Genomic DNA, 15,116 nt, shown 5'->3' with positions numbered 1-15,116 from the left:
TCACTGACATTATGTGCATATATACCATCGTTAGTATGCACAGATAGTTGTGCATACATTTGTGTGCATACTATTTCTCTTGAACATTTTTTTGTTCAAATATTTATTTTATCATTCACGAGATGAATAATAGTCTCTGTTGGTTATATTTTATATATTGTTTAAACAAATTATAAGATGAATAATAGTCTCTGTTGGTTATATTTTATATATTGTTTAAACAAATTATAAGATGAATAGTTAAAACAACTAGTAACTTTGGGTATGCACAGATGTTAGCGCATACCCAATAAGGTATGCACACACATCTATGCATACTAAAAACTAGTGACTCATGAATGGTATGCACAAATGTAAATACATACTCCATGATAAACTCACTTCCATGTTTCGCTTGGTGTAAGAAGTATTAGAAAACAATCCCACAAACAGTGCTCCAAATTAGACTAATAGTCTCAACCATATGCATTCTTTTCTTCCTTCTGCATTTCTTCTTCTTCATCATGCTCAAGGTTATGTCCAATCTTGAATGTCTCTTGCATTTTCGCTAGTGTGTCAACCATTATCGTCATCCTATATATGTTAGTTTCAACAACATCTTCTCATCTTTAAATTAGATAAAACACTTAGTCTTTGTTGGTAGTAATGTAGTGTTTTGACAAATTATTAGATGTATAGTGACAAATTATAACACAAACTATGCATACATTATAAGCTTCTGTTACTTTCTTTTCTCCATATCATAGCTTTTGTGAGCAAAGCTCCACCTATATACTTGCTAACAACAAAGACATCAATTTTCAGGGTATGCATAGTTGTTAATGCACACATGAGAGGGGTATGGGCTGATGGTATGCACAAACATCAGTGCATACCCAACTTTATGTATACCAGTTTCTAACGCTTGGTATATCAGTATGCACAAATATCAGTGCATACCCAACTTTATGTATACCAGTTTCTAATGCTTGGTATATCAGTATGCACAAACAAAACGGCTCCACACAAATAAATGCAAGTATGAACAAACAATTTCTTATGACACATCTAATTATGAAACACAACAACTACTTGCAAATTTTATGCAAGGCGTAAACTCAAATTCCCCTAAACAAAACAAATTACAAAAACTCCATTTGCATGGTATGTATACGAAGTTGTTAAATTAGTTCATACCATGGATTTTTACGTGAAAACTACACACGCATTTATGCAAAGTAGTATGAACAATTAATCTGCATCACTTTCTTCTTGTTGATCGAATTCAATTTCTCCATTCCATCTTGTTATTGTTATTTTTTTTTTCTTCTTCACTATTATCTTTGACTTCAATTTCTTGGAAACCAACAATAATTTTGTTGTTGTCTTGATGTTAAACTTGAAATTTGTTATGAAGAACATCATTTAAATTGACTTTTGTGAAAAAATTTAGGTTTTATTTTAGCGCTAAGAAAATTAGAGATTGCGGTTTCGAGAGTTTTTGAAGTGAAGGAGTTTCAAGGGTTTGTAATTAGTTATTACTTATGAGGGATATAATTGTATTTTTGTGGGATTTGTGGGGTATTTTAGTCCTTTAAGTATGAAGTCAACAAATGTCCTTGGGAGTGTTTTTGAAATGTTGGTGGTTTTTGAGTTTATTATTTCGGAATAAAGTCTTTACCGGTTATTCCCTATATATATAGCCCTAGGCCGGCTCCTAAAAGGACCTTAAAATAAGTACGAAACTAAGTACCAAATTTAAAACAACCCACATCTTTACCTATAAAATAAATTAAAACCTAATTTTTTGTAGATATGATCTACCGACCATAAAGATCATCTCTACAAAAATTCAACTCGTTTGACAAATCTATTGACCCATATATATTATAGGTTATCTAGGATCCTTATAGAGACGTGCGAGCATATTTTCCTTTCAATGAAGTATCGTTTTTGGTTGGTGTCTTTGTTGTCTCAATGATTTGGCAGCTGATCGGGTATTGCGACAATTTGGTAAGGTTCAATATATTTCCCTTCGGCTTATCTAAAGCTTGACTAGAGAACTCCTCAGACTTTGATCCATTATATATTTGTTGTGTAATGAACTAAATTTTAGTAAGGGCAATTTAGTAATTTACACCAAAGCGCGTAAGGGCGTTTTGATACTTTGGTTGTTGTAATCTAATTTGTCTCAAAGTTTTCTATAGTTATGTAGTAGGAATGGACTTGTCTTGTTGAAACATTGAGGTTGGATGTAAGCTTGCATTGTACATATTTATTGGCGACGTATCTAACTAATCGATTTTTACAACGTATAGTAACTTCATAGTTTATATTGAATACCTCGACATATTGATGTTCACTTTAATTCTTTTGCTGAAATTTAGATTTGAAACCCAACTAAAATTAAGTGGCCTTGCAGTTAAGTTGGAATTAAATTGGGTATTATTTGAATGTTGTGCTATGTGGCGTAGGCTTTTATAGTAAGTGATTGAACATGGAATGTCCCATTAGGACCACCCTGCTTTTATTTCTCTATTGCATTTTACTTGGTTAACTTTAAAGCATTTTTTCTATAAAAAAAAAAGTTGGGGTTAGGTTGACCCCCACCTGCTATATTAAATTAAAATCAACTTCTTACATATTAAGTTCCTGAGGTATCATCCTCTACAATACCATGTTAACTTTAAAACATGGTTTGCCATGAGGCGTACCCTTAATGAGGTATCAACTTCTTACATATTAAGTTCCTGAGGTCTACTTCTTTTTCCTTACAAGGGAGATCCCAAGAGAAAAGCATATCATCATGGGGGCTGAAGCTCTCTCTAAAACAATAGTTTTCTTAATTTATAATATTAAGGCCTTGCATGAAATTATATTTATATCTTCACTGAAGCTTGTGGTGCCTGGATTGTTGAATAGAATTATGAGGATGGCTTGGCTAAAATTGAAGGTAGCTTATGCAAGTTCTTACAAGAAAATTACTTGGTAATATATATGGATGCTTACAGCCTGGAGCATATATGGTAACTAGAAATCTATTGTTTGGTACAAAATATATATTGTTTATAATAGTTTTGTTTGCCTGTTCTATCTGTCTCTTATACACCCAAAGTTTTGCATGCATACATGAACTATTAAATGAGACTATATCTTGGCTTAGTAACCAAGTGAAGAGTGTGGGATTTTGTTTAAGTTTAGCTATTTCATTGTTTTTATTGTATGATTCCATATATATGAAACTGTTTTTTGTATTTTAGAATATAACATTGACCAGCAGCGCTAATGAGTGAAATATTGATCTTGTGTCCTGAACCCGAGGAGTTGCTCTGGACCACTCCTATCGTTGCCCCTCTTAGCTATGGAGAGTGGATATGTTATGATATGTATGTGTCACGTCTTACATTAGACCACCTGCTTGTGGAACGGAGTAGGCCGGTGACTCAAAAAAATGAGTTCTGAAGATAGTTGTAAATTCTCCTCATAAAATTCAACATTTTAATAAGAGTTTATTCGATTTTGGTCCCACTTTTTATATGGTCAAAGCGTTTGGCTTCTCTATGTTCGTTTATTCGATTTTAGCCCCAGTTCTATTAGTTGATTAAGTCAACTTTAACACCAATGTATCTTTTAATCTTCATACTTAAAATGGTCGGAATAACCTTTACATGTATCCTTTTTTTTGTTAAACTTAATAACTTTACGTGTGTCAACATTTTGGGGTTAGGATCTAATAGTTACTGTTAACTGATAAAAAACAAATTTGCTAAACACAATATTAATGCATAAACACCAATACATAATCTAACAAACACGTGTTTATATCAATACTCTACTCTCTCTCTATACTATCAAGTAATATAGATCTAGTAAAGATGTACCCACTCTTAGAGCATCTTTAGCAGTGATATCAACCTAGCATCAAACACCAAATTCTTAAGAATTTGGTGTTTTTTCAACTTCAGCAGTACTACATGTTGATGAAAACACCAAAAAAACACCAAACCAAACACCAAATCGACCAATATTTGGTTCCAGGTTTGATGCTGTATCAAATCACTTATGCGGTTTTTCCAACACCGTGTGAGCTTGGGCTTCTAATTTGGCTTATATGGCACAGTTTTCACAAAACCGCGCCAGAGATTGGGAAAGAAAAAAAAGAAAAAAGTTTATGTACGATACATGGCGCGGTTTTGGCAAAACTACGTGGGCTTGGGCCTGTCGGTTAGGCCCGATTGGCGGTTTTGCCAAAACCGTGTAGGCTATATGGCGCGGTTTTGGCAAAACCGCGTAGTTGCTTGGTGTTTTTTTTATGTTACTCCTGAAGTTGCTTGGTGTTTTTTTGGTTTGGTGTTTTTTTGGTTGCACTGCTAAAGATGCTCTTAAACTAACAAGACTAAATAGAATTCAACTATTTAAATCACAAAAAAACAATAGTAAGAGTAATAATATGTTGAGAGATGAATTATACTATGATTATGCTATTGATTAAAACTTAAACTAATTTACCTAAGCAATAAAATATGTTAATCAAATAGACAAAGTTAGAGCGAGCTTAAAATCTACTTTTTGATTCATTAATATGCTAGTATAAATTTGTTGAGAAAATCCTAGTCTTTATATTTTTACACAAGGTGTAAATATAAAGACTAAACCTTAAATCGTCTCTAATCACTTATGTTATCTCTAGTCATAACTAATTAACATGATAGAAAGTTTGTTTCCCATTCTCATGGCAAAACTCACCATTCTGAAGTTTAGATTAAACTCTCCTTATTTCTAAGTCAAGAAAAACCTAAACTTGAAGTTTTAACTAACAATTCTATACTAACAAATCAAGTCCTCTTAAAGCTTCATTCAAACTCCCTCTAATGGGAGTTTAGCTTTGATTAATTAGTGGAGGCGGTTGGGTTTACTCAAAATGGCGCATCGGTGAGAGCCTTCGGGCAATGTAAGCCTTCAGGCTAGGGTCTTTCAATGTAACCAGTGTGGGTCTGCCTTAACCCTCTAAATATTTTAAAAAAATAATAATAATAATAATAATAATAAAAACTTTAATTAAAATAAGATTTTGAAGATGTTTAATGGAAGTTGGAGGCTACAATGATAACCCTAAATTATACTTAACTAATGGGGGAGAGGGAAAGCTATTGCTTTGCCCTAAATCTCTTTATAAAGCAAAGGCTTAGGTTACAATTTCATACATGGGCATGGGAGCTATGTTTTGGGCTACTAAATCGAGCCCAAAACCTAAGTACTTCAGTCCAAAAGGGTCATAATTGCTTAAATGTATTGCAATACCATTTTTGTCCACTTTTACTACTCTGATTGGATCAAGACTTGGACCATTAGAAAGCTCTTTATGAGTCGGTCGTGCTGACATAAACCAAGCCCAATTTCGAGATTTGATTCAAAAGATACGGCCTGTCGAAGTTCTATTAACTTTCTATTCTTTTTCTGCCCGAGTTGACTTTGACTTTCCAATTTTGACTAGGCTTTAAAAGCTTTTTTCCCCTTGAAACTTGGGCTTTAACCATAGAACTTCTCTAGCAATCAATTTAACCATATAACTACAGTTTTGAGCGCTTATCATTAACTAGTTGTTAACAGTTACTAGCACCGACCAACTAGGAAAAACGCCAACAAGTCACCTACTAGCGCCAACCAGCCAAGCCCCAAACCAAAAGTTGTAAACACCTACTAGTGCCAACTAGCTAGGCAAAACAATAATAGGTCACCTGCTAGCACTAACCAGCCAACCCTAAACTATTAGTAACCGCCTGCTAGCACCGACCAACTAGGCAACTGATGTTTACCAAATTGTATGTATGCAATGCAAAGACACAACAAACTGATAGGGTTATATACTAAAATCATTATTTTTGTATTAACTCTGATTCTTTATATTTTGAATGAGAATCATATGGGCAAATGTTATGCATATTATATATATTATTAGTTATATGCATGCGTCTAATACTTTATGTTGTAGATGATATGGTGTGTGGTAACACACAGAAGATCATATCATCAGTACCTTATAAAGTATAAGTAAACGTTCACAACCTAGATGGATTTGGACAAACCATTGGTACGGTTGTAGTATAATCTAGTATTGACTACAGGATTACACTAGTACACTTTGTGTGTATTGAATAGGACCAAGTGAGGTTGTTTCTCTTTATACTGACTATATAAGATAACAAACACCTCTGTTATTATGGATGCTTGTCCTCTTAATCCGGATATAATAACGGGCACTTACGTGCATTGTACATTGTTTTAAATCATCAATGACTGAGATTCATTTGTGAATCAACAAACTCGATGGATTGGGTAATGACATTGTATGTAAGGTGTGCTATTGATTATAGAAGGAATTCGTGACCCGCAGGAAGTCGGGTTGATGATGTCCCCTTGAGGAGCTCATAAGGATTATCATGTAAACCCTGCAGGTGGATTTAATCCGACATAACAATAAGGTTGAGTGGTACTACTCAAGGACATAAGAAGTTGATTAATGTAGTTGTCAGTAACTTGACTTAATCACGGGCATTCGATATCTTAAACACGGGGAGATCAACGAGCATATAATATAGAGCCCATAAACGTAATACACGTAATTTGGGATTAGGGCGGTAGCGCAACAATGGCCTTTAGTGGAATAAGCTATTTGTTGACGGACTTGGGCCGTGTGTTCTGGGCGAACATGGAAAGCTTAAGCCCGTCAGGAGGCCCAACCCTAATTTCTCCTCATGGTCCCTATTGTAGCCTATAAAAAGAAACCCTTCTTCTTGGCCATTTTTTACACTAAGAGAAACTCAGGTTTTGCTCAAGAAAGACAAGTTCGAAATTTGGTTCTGATCTTGTGATTGAGAGAGGCCAAGAGAGAAAGAAGGGGTTGGTAGATCATTACCCACACAACGTCCATTCTAAGATAGGAATACAACAGAAGATCAAGAGGTTGCTGATTCGTAGAGCTTGGATTCTCAGAGTTATCACAGCTGATCAAAGGTATGATTCTAACCAAAATCGTGAGAACCCTTTATTCCGTTGCGCATGGGTTTTCGCGGTTTGTAGTAAATCATTATATGAAACCATAACGGTTCCTACACAAACACGCAACTCAGTTACAATCAATACCTTACTCTATTAAATCTTTGTTGTGTTATAGCTAGAGTAAGGATATCGTACCCACCTCAAAACATGTGGAATGGAGATCAAGTTTGAGTTAAATCAATAGGGAAAAGAGAAGGATTTTTACTTGGATTACTAAACTACTTTTTTTTTATATAGTGAATTACTAAACTACTTATTTCTATGAAAATAAAAAAATAAAATGAGAAGAAAGAAGAAAGAAAGAAGAGGGGAGTTTAAATCCACCTATTGATTTCAAATCCTCCATTAATGTTAGTATATTCATTACAAGTTACCATCTTTTAGTTGATTCATAGACAAATCAACTCCAAGACTTAACTTTTAATCCCTAGTAATATCTCTTTATCTCTAAAGAGTATTACTAGTATATGGAAATCAAGACTGAACTCTATCTCTAGATAACCTTCTTGATCCCTAACTCATTCTCCACAACAATTATTTTGTAGTTTGATTTAAATGACAAGTTTGTTATATCTAGGCAATGAGCACCTCCATCAATGGAGTTTTAATTTTTATTTAGGCTTCATTACACCTTTCTTTTTGGAAGGGAAAGCCTAAGATCATTAAACTAAGATGTTTCCTAATTATGATTAAACTAGATTACTAAAACTATTTCTAAAACTAACTAACTAATTTAGAGAGAGAGAGAATTGGCTACAAGGCCTCAAGTGAATTGGCCACAAAAGAATTGACCAGTTTATTGAAAGTACCACCCCTCCTATATATAGTTACAAAGAAGTGAAATGGATTGCCAAAATTACATCTCACTTTTTAATCCAAAGGTTACAAATTAACTTGTTTTTATAATGGAAATTTCTTAATTTAATCTAAGTAGAGAAAGTCGATAAATAGTAATCCCCATTACAAGATATAAATAATTAAGAGTGATATGTGCACTTATTAAGTTGAGAGAGTGGGAAAACACATAATCTTCCACTTGACCATGGTGAATAGTAATTGGATTTTTACTTTGTCTTGGTCCAGGCATATTTTAATTTCTAGTCGAGTCAATTTATAGAAGTTATATACCATTACATAGAGCTCGCTGCGCTAATTGTTTTTGACAAGTCACACGTCTAAATCGGAGTTCGAAATCAAAAGATATGATTTTCTGAAGTTTTGTTGTCTTTTCTGCAAGGTTTGGTCATGCTTGATGTGGGTTGACCCATAATTGACTATTTTGGCCAATCTTCATGGGCTTGAATATGATCTTTTTATGGTTCCAATTAGGGGTGTGCATGGGTGGTACCCAATTATCCGCATCCAAACTGGAACCGAAACCATTTATAGCGGTTATGGGTCCTAAAATGTTAGACCCATTTAAAGTGGGTATTCAAGGACCGAACCGATAAAGAACCAAAACCTTTAGAACCGAATAGTAAAAAATCGATGGGTACCCGAACCGAAATCGGAATCGATTATTATGATTTTGATATATAGAATTTAGTATTATATTACAGTAAATAAAGGCAAACCCAAACATTAATATTATATATATTTTATGTTTGTTAGGTGTAAAATTATACTAAATATATATAACATTTAGCATAATAGTGAATGTGTGTTATTAAATGCATGTTTTATAATATTACATTAAATATGTGTATTATAAATGTTAATAATAATGTCTATGTGTCTACGTCTACACGTATACTATGAATTAGCTAATACACTGTTTATATTAACTAATGTATGAATGTGTACGTATTTGATATATTACATGTGTATATATAGGATAACGAATATATGCAATATTAATGCTAACTAACAATTGTGGTACGTGTGGTACTTATTTTATATATGACGCATTACGTACGTATAGTATAATATACACGTGTTCGATTTAAAATATATACATACGTACAATGTATGAGAATGTATTTAAAGTTTGAAAAAATTATTGACATGGGTACTGAATTATAGTGGATTTTTATATTATGGGTACTGTATTATTTTTTTTGCAAAATAGAGTACCGTATATTTCAAATATTGCTAATATGAGTACTCATTATGTACGTTGTTAAGTATATATATGTATTTGATGATTTGGCAAACGGAGCCAACTAATTTCAAATTTTGACCGCTGTACAATTATGAAGCAAACATATTTTGACTGTTGCAAAATTAGTTGACTATGTTTGCGAAATCATCAAATATGTATAAATACTTAACATCATACATAACAAGTACCCATGTTGGCAATATTTAAAATATACGATACCCTATTTTGCAAAAAAAAATACAGTACCCATAATGTAAATTAAAATCCATTATATATAGTTAAGTACCCATGTCAATAATTTTTTCTTAAAGTTTTTAGATAATTTTCATATACTATTATTTAATTTAGGACCATTACATCTTATGAAAGGACAAAAATATCGATGGCAAGTGTTATAGTCGTCGTAAACCAACTTTTATATCGGTTATATAATTAAAAAAATTATTTTAACAATAAAAATTAAATGTATAACCCGAGAAGGAACTGAAACCTGAACCGGAACTGACTTAATTAATGGGTATAGGTCTGGGTTTTCTAAATATAAGAAAAAAACTGAAAGAATCGAACCCGATAGGAACTGCTAAAAATATACCCAGAACTGAAACTGGTAAGAACCAGCCCATAACACTCCTAGTTCCAATGGGCTTTTTTTTTTACTTGATAGAAAAGTTTTGTTTCCAATTAGCATATTCACCTTGTTTCCATGCCAAAAATACTGATTTTGCATAAATTTTATCGTTTATGTATCAAATCCTACAAAAACATGAAAACAATTATTATTTCTATTTACTAAACACATTATTTACCCAAATCAAATGCTATTAAGGGGTTATTTACACAGTTTTTGGTGCTTATCAGCAACAACCTATCTTACAAATTACTTGCTAGCACAATCCAACAAACTAAACTATCTTGCAATCACCAAGCGCATGCCATTTTTGTATCAATCAATTGGTGAGAGATGAAAATGAATCATATTGTTGAACGTTAATATTATAACCATTAATTCATAGTCTCAACAAATATACAAATTTGGTCCTTGGAGACATGGTAGTAGATCTACTTTATAAGCCAACTTGCCTCCCATATCTCCTATTTAAGCTACTATAGAAGCAAATACCTTCAAAAAACACAACTCCACTAAACCTGAAATACAAAGTTTATGTGAACGACAATGGATGATTATAACTCTACATCCACAAATTTATTTGATAAAACAAAGGTAAGCAATGACTAACATAAATTTAGTGTGTCAGACATAATTAAAAAAAAAATGTAAGACATGAAAGTAGTTATAGAACACCGAAATACATGTCTACTACTAAAACAGATGGCAATACAAGGTTAATCCATAATCCACTTACCATAACCCAATATATCACTTTATAATTCCCAACTCAACTCAAAGTAAATGGAAGATGATGAAAAAGAAACCCAAGAAAGTAAAAGCTAGCAATGATGCTCCAGACCCACACGGCCATACAATCCCGAGTAGTGAATACAATGTATAAAGGTCACCAAACAATGATCAAGAGCATGAGATCCAATTACTGCTACTATTAACCTAAAAGTAGGAGAAGATGATATATTCGGAGTTTAGAAAAGGAATACCAAACCCTCCATAAATTCAATTCAAAGTACACCCCAACAAAAGTTTTAATTGCAAATATTAAATAACTAAAGAATTAGGACGATGAGACTAAAGAAATGAAAGTATAGTGTTAAGATCCTGGTTAAGTAAATGACTATCCATTCTTTGACAACTCAAGTTTTCAAGGAATACTAGACAATTGCTTAACATTAATTTGGTTTGAGAGCCAATACCATCCCCACTATTCGAACCTTGGGAGAAGCGACCTAGAGGCTGGAGTAAAATGTTTGGTATATATTATAAAACAAAATGTGTCAAATCATTGAATACTGATAGATGAGTAGAGCTGCCAAAAAGAGAAAGGGCTACCATCATGTTAATGTCGATAGAGTAGGCCGATGAGAATGTCAGACTTCAGAAGTGTGGTGGAATATTAAGATCCTAGCTAGTTAAATAATTGACTATCCATTCCTTGAATTGACAACTCGAGTTTTCAAGGAAAATAGAAATTTTAATTTTTGGATCAACCAAGTATTTTGATTTGTGGACAACTTATTTCTCTCAATCTTTGAAACAAGTTATTTTTCTAATCTATAAACGAATTTGGATAATGGTCAACAAACATTGCAAATTCATCTTGGTAGTCTAGGTCACCGGCCTTGATCAACTGGCCGGGTTAGGTATTGTAATTAGCTTCTTCCAAAATGGGTGAATGAGGTTCATAACAAGCTTTCGTTTACCCTACTAAAAGACCATTTAATTCATAGGCACCCGGTAAGCCATGTGTGCGATGAAGAACACAACCACATTTTTTAGCATTACGTACTTCCTACATGTTCACATGTTTCTTTCTTTCGAAATAATATATATATCATTTTCCATAACATGAAGTCTCGAAATTTACTGAACAAAGCGATCCCCCGTGTGCATGCTTAATGGTGTTCAAGCTTTAATTTGCTCAAATGAAGCTCTAATTTTGTTGACATGAGTAGTGACATTATTATAATTAATCAATTTCTACACGTCAAGGAATGTATGATTTTTCCTACCATTCAAGTTCACTTTGAAGAATCATGTGCACCTTCTGCTCTTTTCGTGGTCTTTTCACCAAAGTTCATGCAGTTATCTAACCAAGCATTACGGGTGTGCATGGGTCGGTTCAGGTCTGGTTTGGGACTAAATTGATGATTGAACCGACCCTATCGGGTTATACTTTTCTAGAACCAAACCGAACCAGCTATGTTATACTAACCAAACCAAACCAAACCGAACTAATTTCCAGCCAAACTAATATCCGAATCGAACCAACTGGGTTACAGTTTAACCGATATTAACTTACCCGAACCGACCGGTTTGAACATATTTTAAAATTAAATCAATTAAATATGTATATTCTAATATATACCTGGTTCAGGTCGGGTTTGGGACTAAACCGACGACTGAACTGACCCTATCGGTTTTCACATTTACTTAACCGAACCAAACCAATTAATAAGCATAACCAAACCGAAATCGACTGGTTCGATCGATTTTGTCGGTTTGGCCGATTTTATGCACACCCTTACCAATCATCAACAATATCTTTTTTGCATGTCATTCATGTGTTTTTAAGATAATCAATCGAATATGAAACAACAGTATCATTTCAATGCCACTCTACCTTGCTTTAGTTCTACAATTTGCCAAAGTACCCCAAAAATTAGTGAACTTTTGATGCGAGTCCACATCTGTAAGGTGTCCCCCCCTCATTTATGTCCAACATTTCTTTTTATGTGAAACCGACACAAGAACTTAGTAACTTGTAGGAAAACAATTTCCAAATCTTTTCTCATAACAACATCAATATTAGTCAGCATCACTGAAAGAGTTAAGTCATCTAACATTAACTTAAAATTTTCTACTTCCCAAGTGTAGTGATCTGCAATTTCTCTCTGTATAAGAAGTTAAGATAATAAAATGCAGAGAAAGTCTTATGAGTGGGGCTCACACCTACGGTTTCGAATAATGGGTAATTGTGCATATTCGTCTTGTAGGTGACATCCATGATAAATAAATATGAGAAACACTTGGATATAAATATAGTGTTTGGATACCGCCTAGCTAACAAAATCTCAAATCTCATCCGTACCGTCTACACGCCTAACATGGTAAATATATACCCACAGTTAGAAATCAAATGCAAAAGTTGTTGCGTCTCTGTTCTAGCTGCAATGACTTCTAGTGTATTTTTCTTATGAAAGTTGTATAAATTTTGTATGGTTGATGTAGATCGACAAATCTATTATGTAGATTTTCAAGAGTATTATTGTATCCTTACCTTCATAAAATTAGCAAGTAAAGCTTTCTCCTCAAGTCATAACCTATTTGGCATATGAGTTGGCATCTAGTTGTATTGCTAGAGGATGGTTGTGACGACAAAAAAAAACCTCAAATTTCCTAAAACCTTTTGAATAAGGAACAAATTAAAACCACCATTTCATTTTGAATTGACAACCACACTTCTTCATTCCCTTATTTCTTAGACTCAAACTCAATGTCTCCTTTACAATATTTTTTTTCACATACACCCGAAACTCACCAGCGCGGTCACATTCAAAAAATACTCTTGGAGTAATGGAGTCATTCTACTGGTATTTAGATCTTACCTCCTAACAATAATAATCATGGCCCAAACCTCTTCCCACTTTTTAGACCCAATTCACTATTTCTTTACAGGATACATAGGAACACCTAATAATTTCACCAAACAAAATCACCCATGCAATAATTTCATTAACTTACATATACTAAAATCAAGCCAACATTACTTATTTGTTTGATAAAAAAAAAACAAGTATGTACTGTGGTTAACTATGTCTGTAACAAAGGAGTCACTAAACTCTAGGTACTCCATCCCACTAGTTTAGATCATGGGGCTCATCATACGAAGCATCCTATTAAACTAACAAAATCAATAAATAATGAAAGTGATCAACATCGACAAATTAAACCCAAAAAAAATTAAAAAGTTTACAACTAACACTTATAACGAAATCTGAAAATGGGACAAAGCCACTCCAATCCCCATAATTTCACATGTCGATCGGGCTGGTCATCAGGCTCAATGCTTGTGAGCAATTTGGTGCTCAGCTTGTATTGGGATTGGCTCGCGCTCACTCATGAAAAAATATGAGTCAATTATGAGCTTAGTTTTACGCTCGTTTCGAGTTTGAATTCGAGTAGCTCTACTCGTTATGAAATAGTTTTATTTTATATTTTACTTATATATTTATATGAACCACATAGAAAGAGAAAAATATCTAGGCCTATCAACACATTAACCCACAAAGACAAAATCCTAAAAAAACATAGCCACATAATCTCAAAAGTCAAAACACATCCCAAAACATATAGGCGGTTCATCTTTCCTCTCAAATACTTGTTACTCAAAACACATCTCGAAAAATATAACACTCAAACCATCAACAACACCGTCTCAAAGCTAATCAACTCATTACTCATTGTAGCAAATGTAGAAACAGATGAACTAAACAATGGTACTGTAGCCAAGAAAGTTAGAAGATACATACAAAATATGAGAAAAGTGATTTTCATATGATTTTGGCTATCTATTTTTTGATAGTGCTGGTCTGTACTAACTTATTGTAATGCTTTTGGATGTTGATTGTAGTTTGGATGCGCTTCCTTCCTACATTGATAAAACTGAAATGTAATGTTTTTTTGGAATTTTTTTCTTAAATCGTATAAAAATGGAGTTTATTCAACAATTTTGATATATATATATATATATATATATATATATATATGCCCTTGTATCAAGCTCACGAGCTATGAGTCTCGAGCTCCACTCATTTTGTAAAATAAGTCGATTTGAGTCAAGCTTGAGCTAACTGTAATTCCAAATGAGCCGAGTTTGAGCACAAGGTGGAGCTCGACCTTGAGTTCGAGTGCAAACCCGACTTGAAAACCCACAAGCCAAATCTGAGCACACCAATACTCGGCACCCTTGACTCAATGACCACCCCTACCTACTTGTGGGCTCCTAAAAGTTTATAAAATGCAAATCAATAAAGAAAAATAAAAAATCCACATGGTTGTGTAAAAAGAAAACAAACATAAAATTAGTAGTATATTTCATATGTTGACGAGAATAAGTTGCTGCCAAAATCTATTAGGATATTCTGCTAAAACTTTTAAAGGAATAAGACTTACTGGCGATTGTTGTTACTCTTCATTTCCAATATTCCTAACGTAAAACTTGTTATTATTGAGTCTTCTTCTCCGATTTCATTAGGTTTTCATTTAGGCTAATGAAAAGATCATAATTGAGAAATTGATGAGAAACATTTAAGAATGGTGGGAGTTTGGTTTTGTTAAATTGCTAAA

At 33.4% G+C, this 15,116-nt stretch overlaps 1 long non-coding RNA gene across 1 annotated transcript; it reads right to left on the bottom strand.

Moving 5' to 3' along the window:
- Positions 1-10,116: 10,116 nt before the first annotated feature.
- LOC147516127 (uncharacterized) lies at positions 10,117-15,074 on the bottom strand. Its single transcript, XR_015210949.1, has 2 exons — positions 14,943-15,074; positions 10,117-10,285 (listed from the first exon to the last, which is right to left on the bottom strand). It is a non-coding gene; the product is annotated as an uncharacterized LOC147516127 (long non-coding RNA).
- Between the last annotated feature and the right edge of the window lie 42 nt (positions 15,075-15,116).

Source organism: Coptis chinensis, chromosome 2 (assembly GCF_015680905.1).
Source record: "Coptis chinensis isolate HL-2020 chromosome 2, ASM1568090v1, whole genome shotgun sequence".
NCBI lineage: Eukaryota > Viridiplantae > Streptophyta > Magnoliopsida > Ranunculales > Ranunculaceae > Coptis > Coptis chinensis.
Note: the sequence above shows the minus strand (reverse complement) of the source record. Positions and strands in the feature narration are given on the sequence as shown.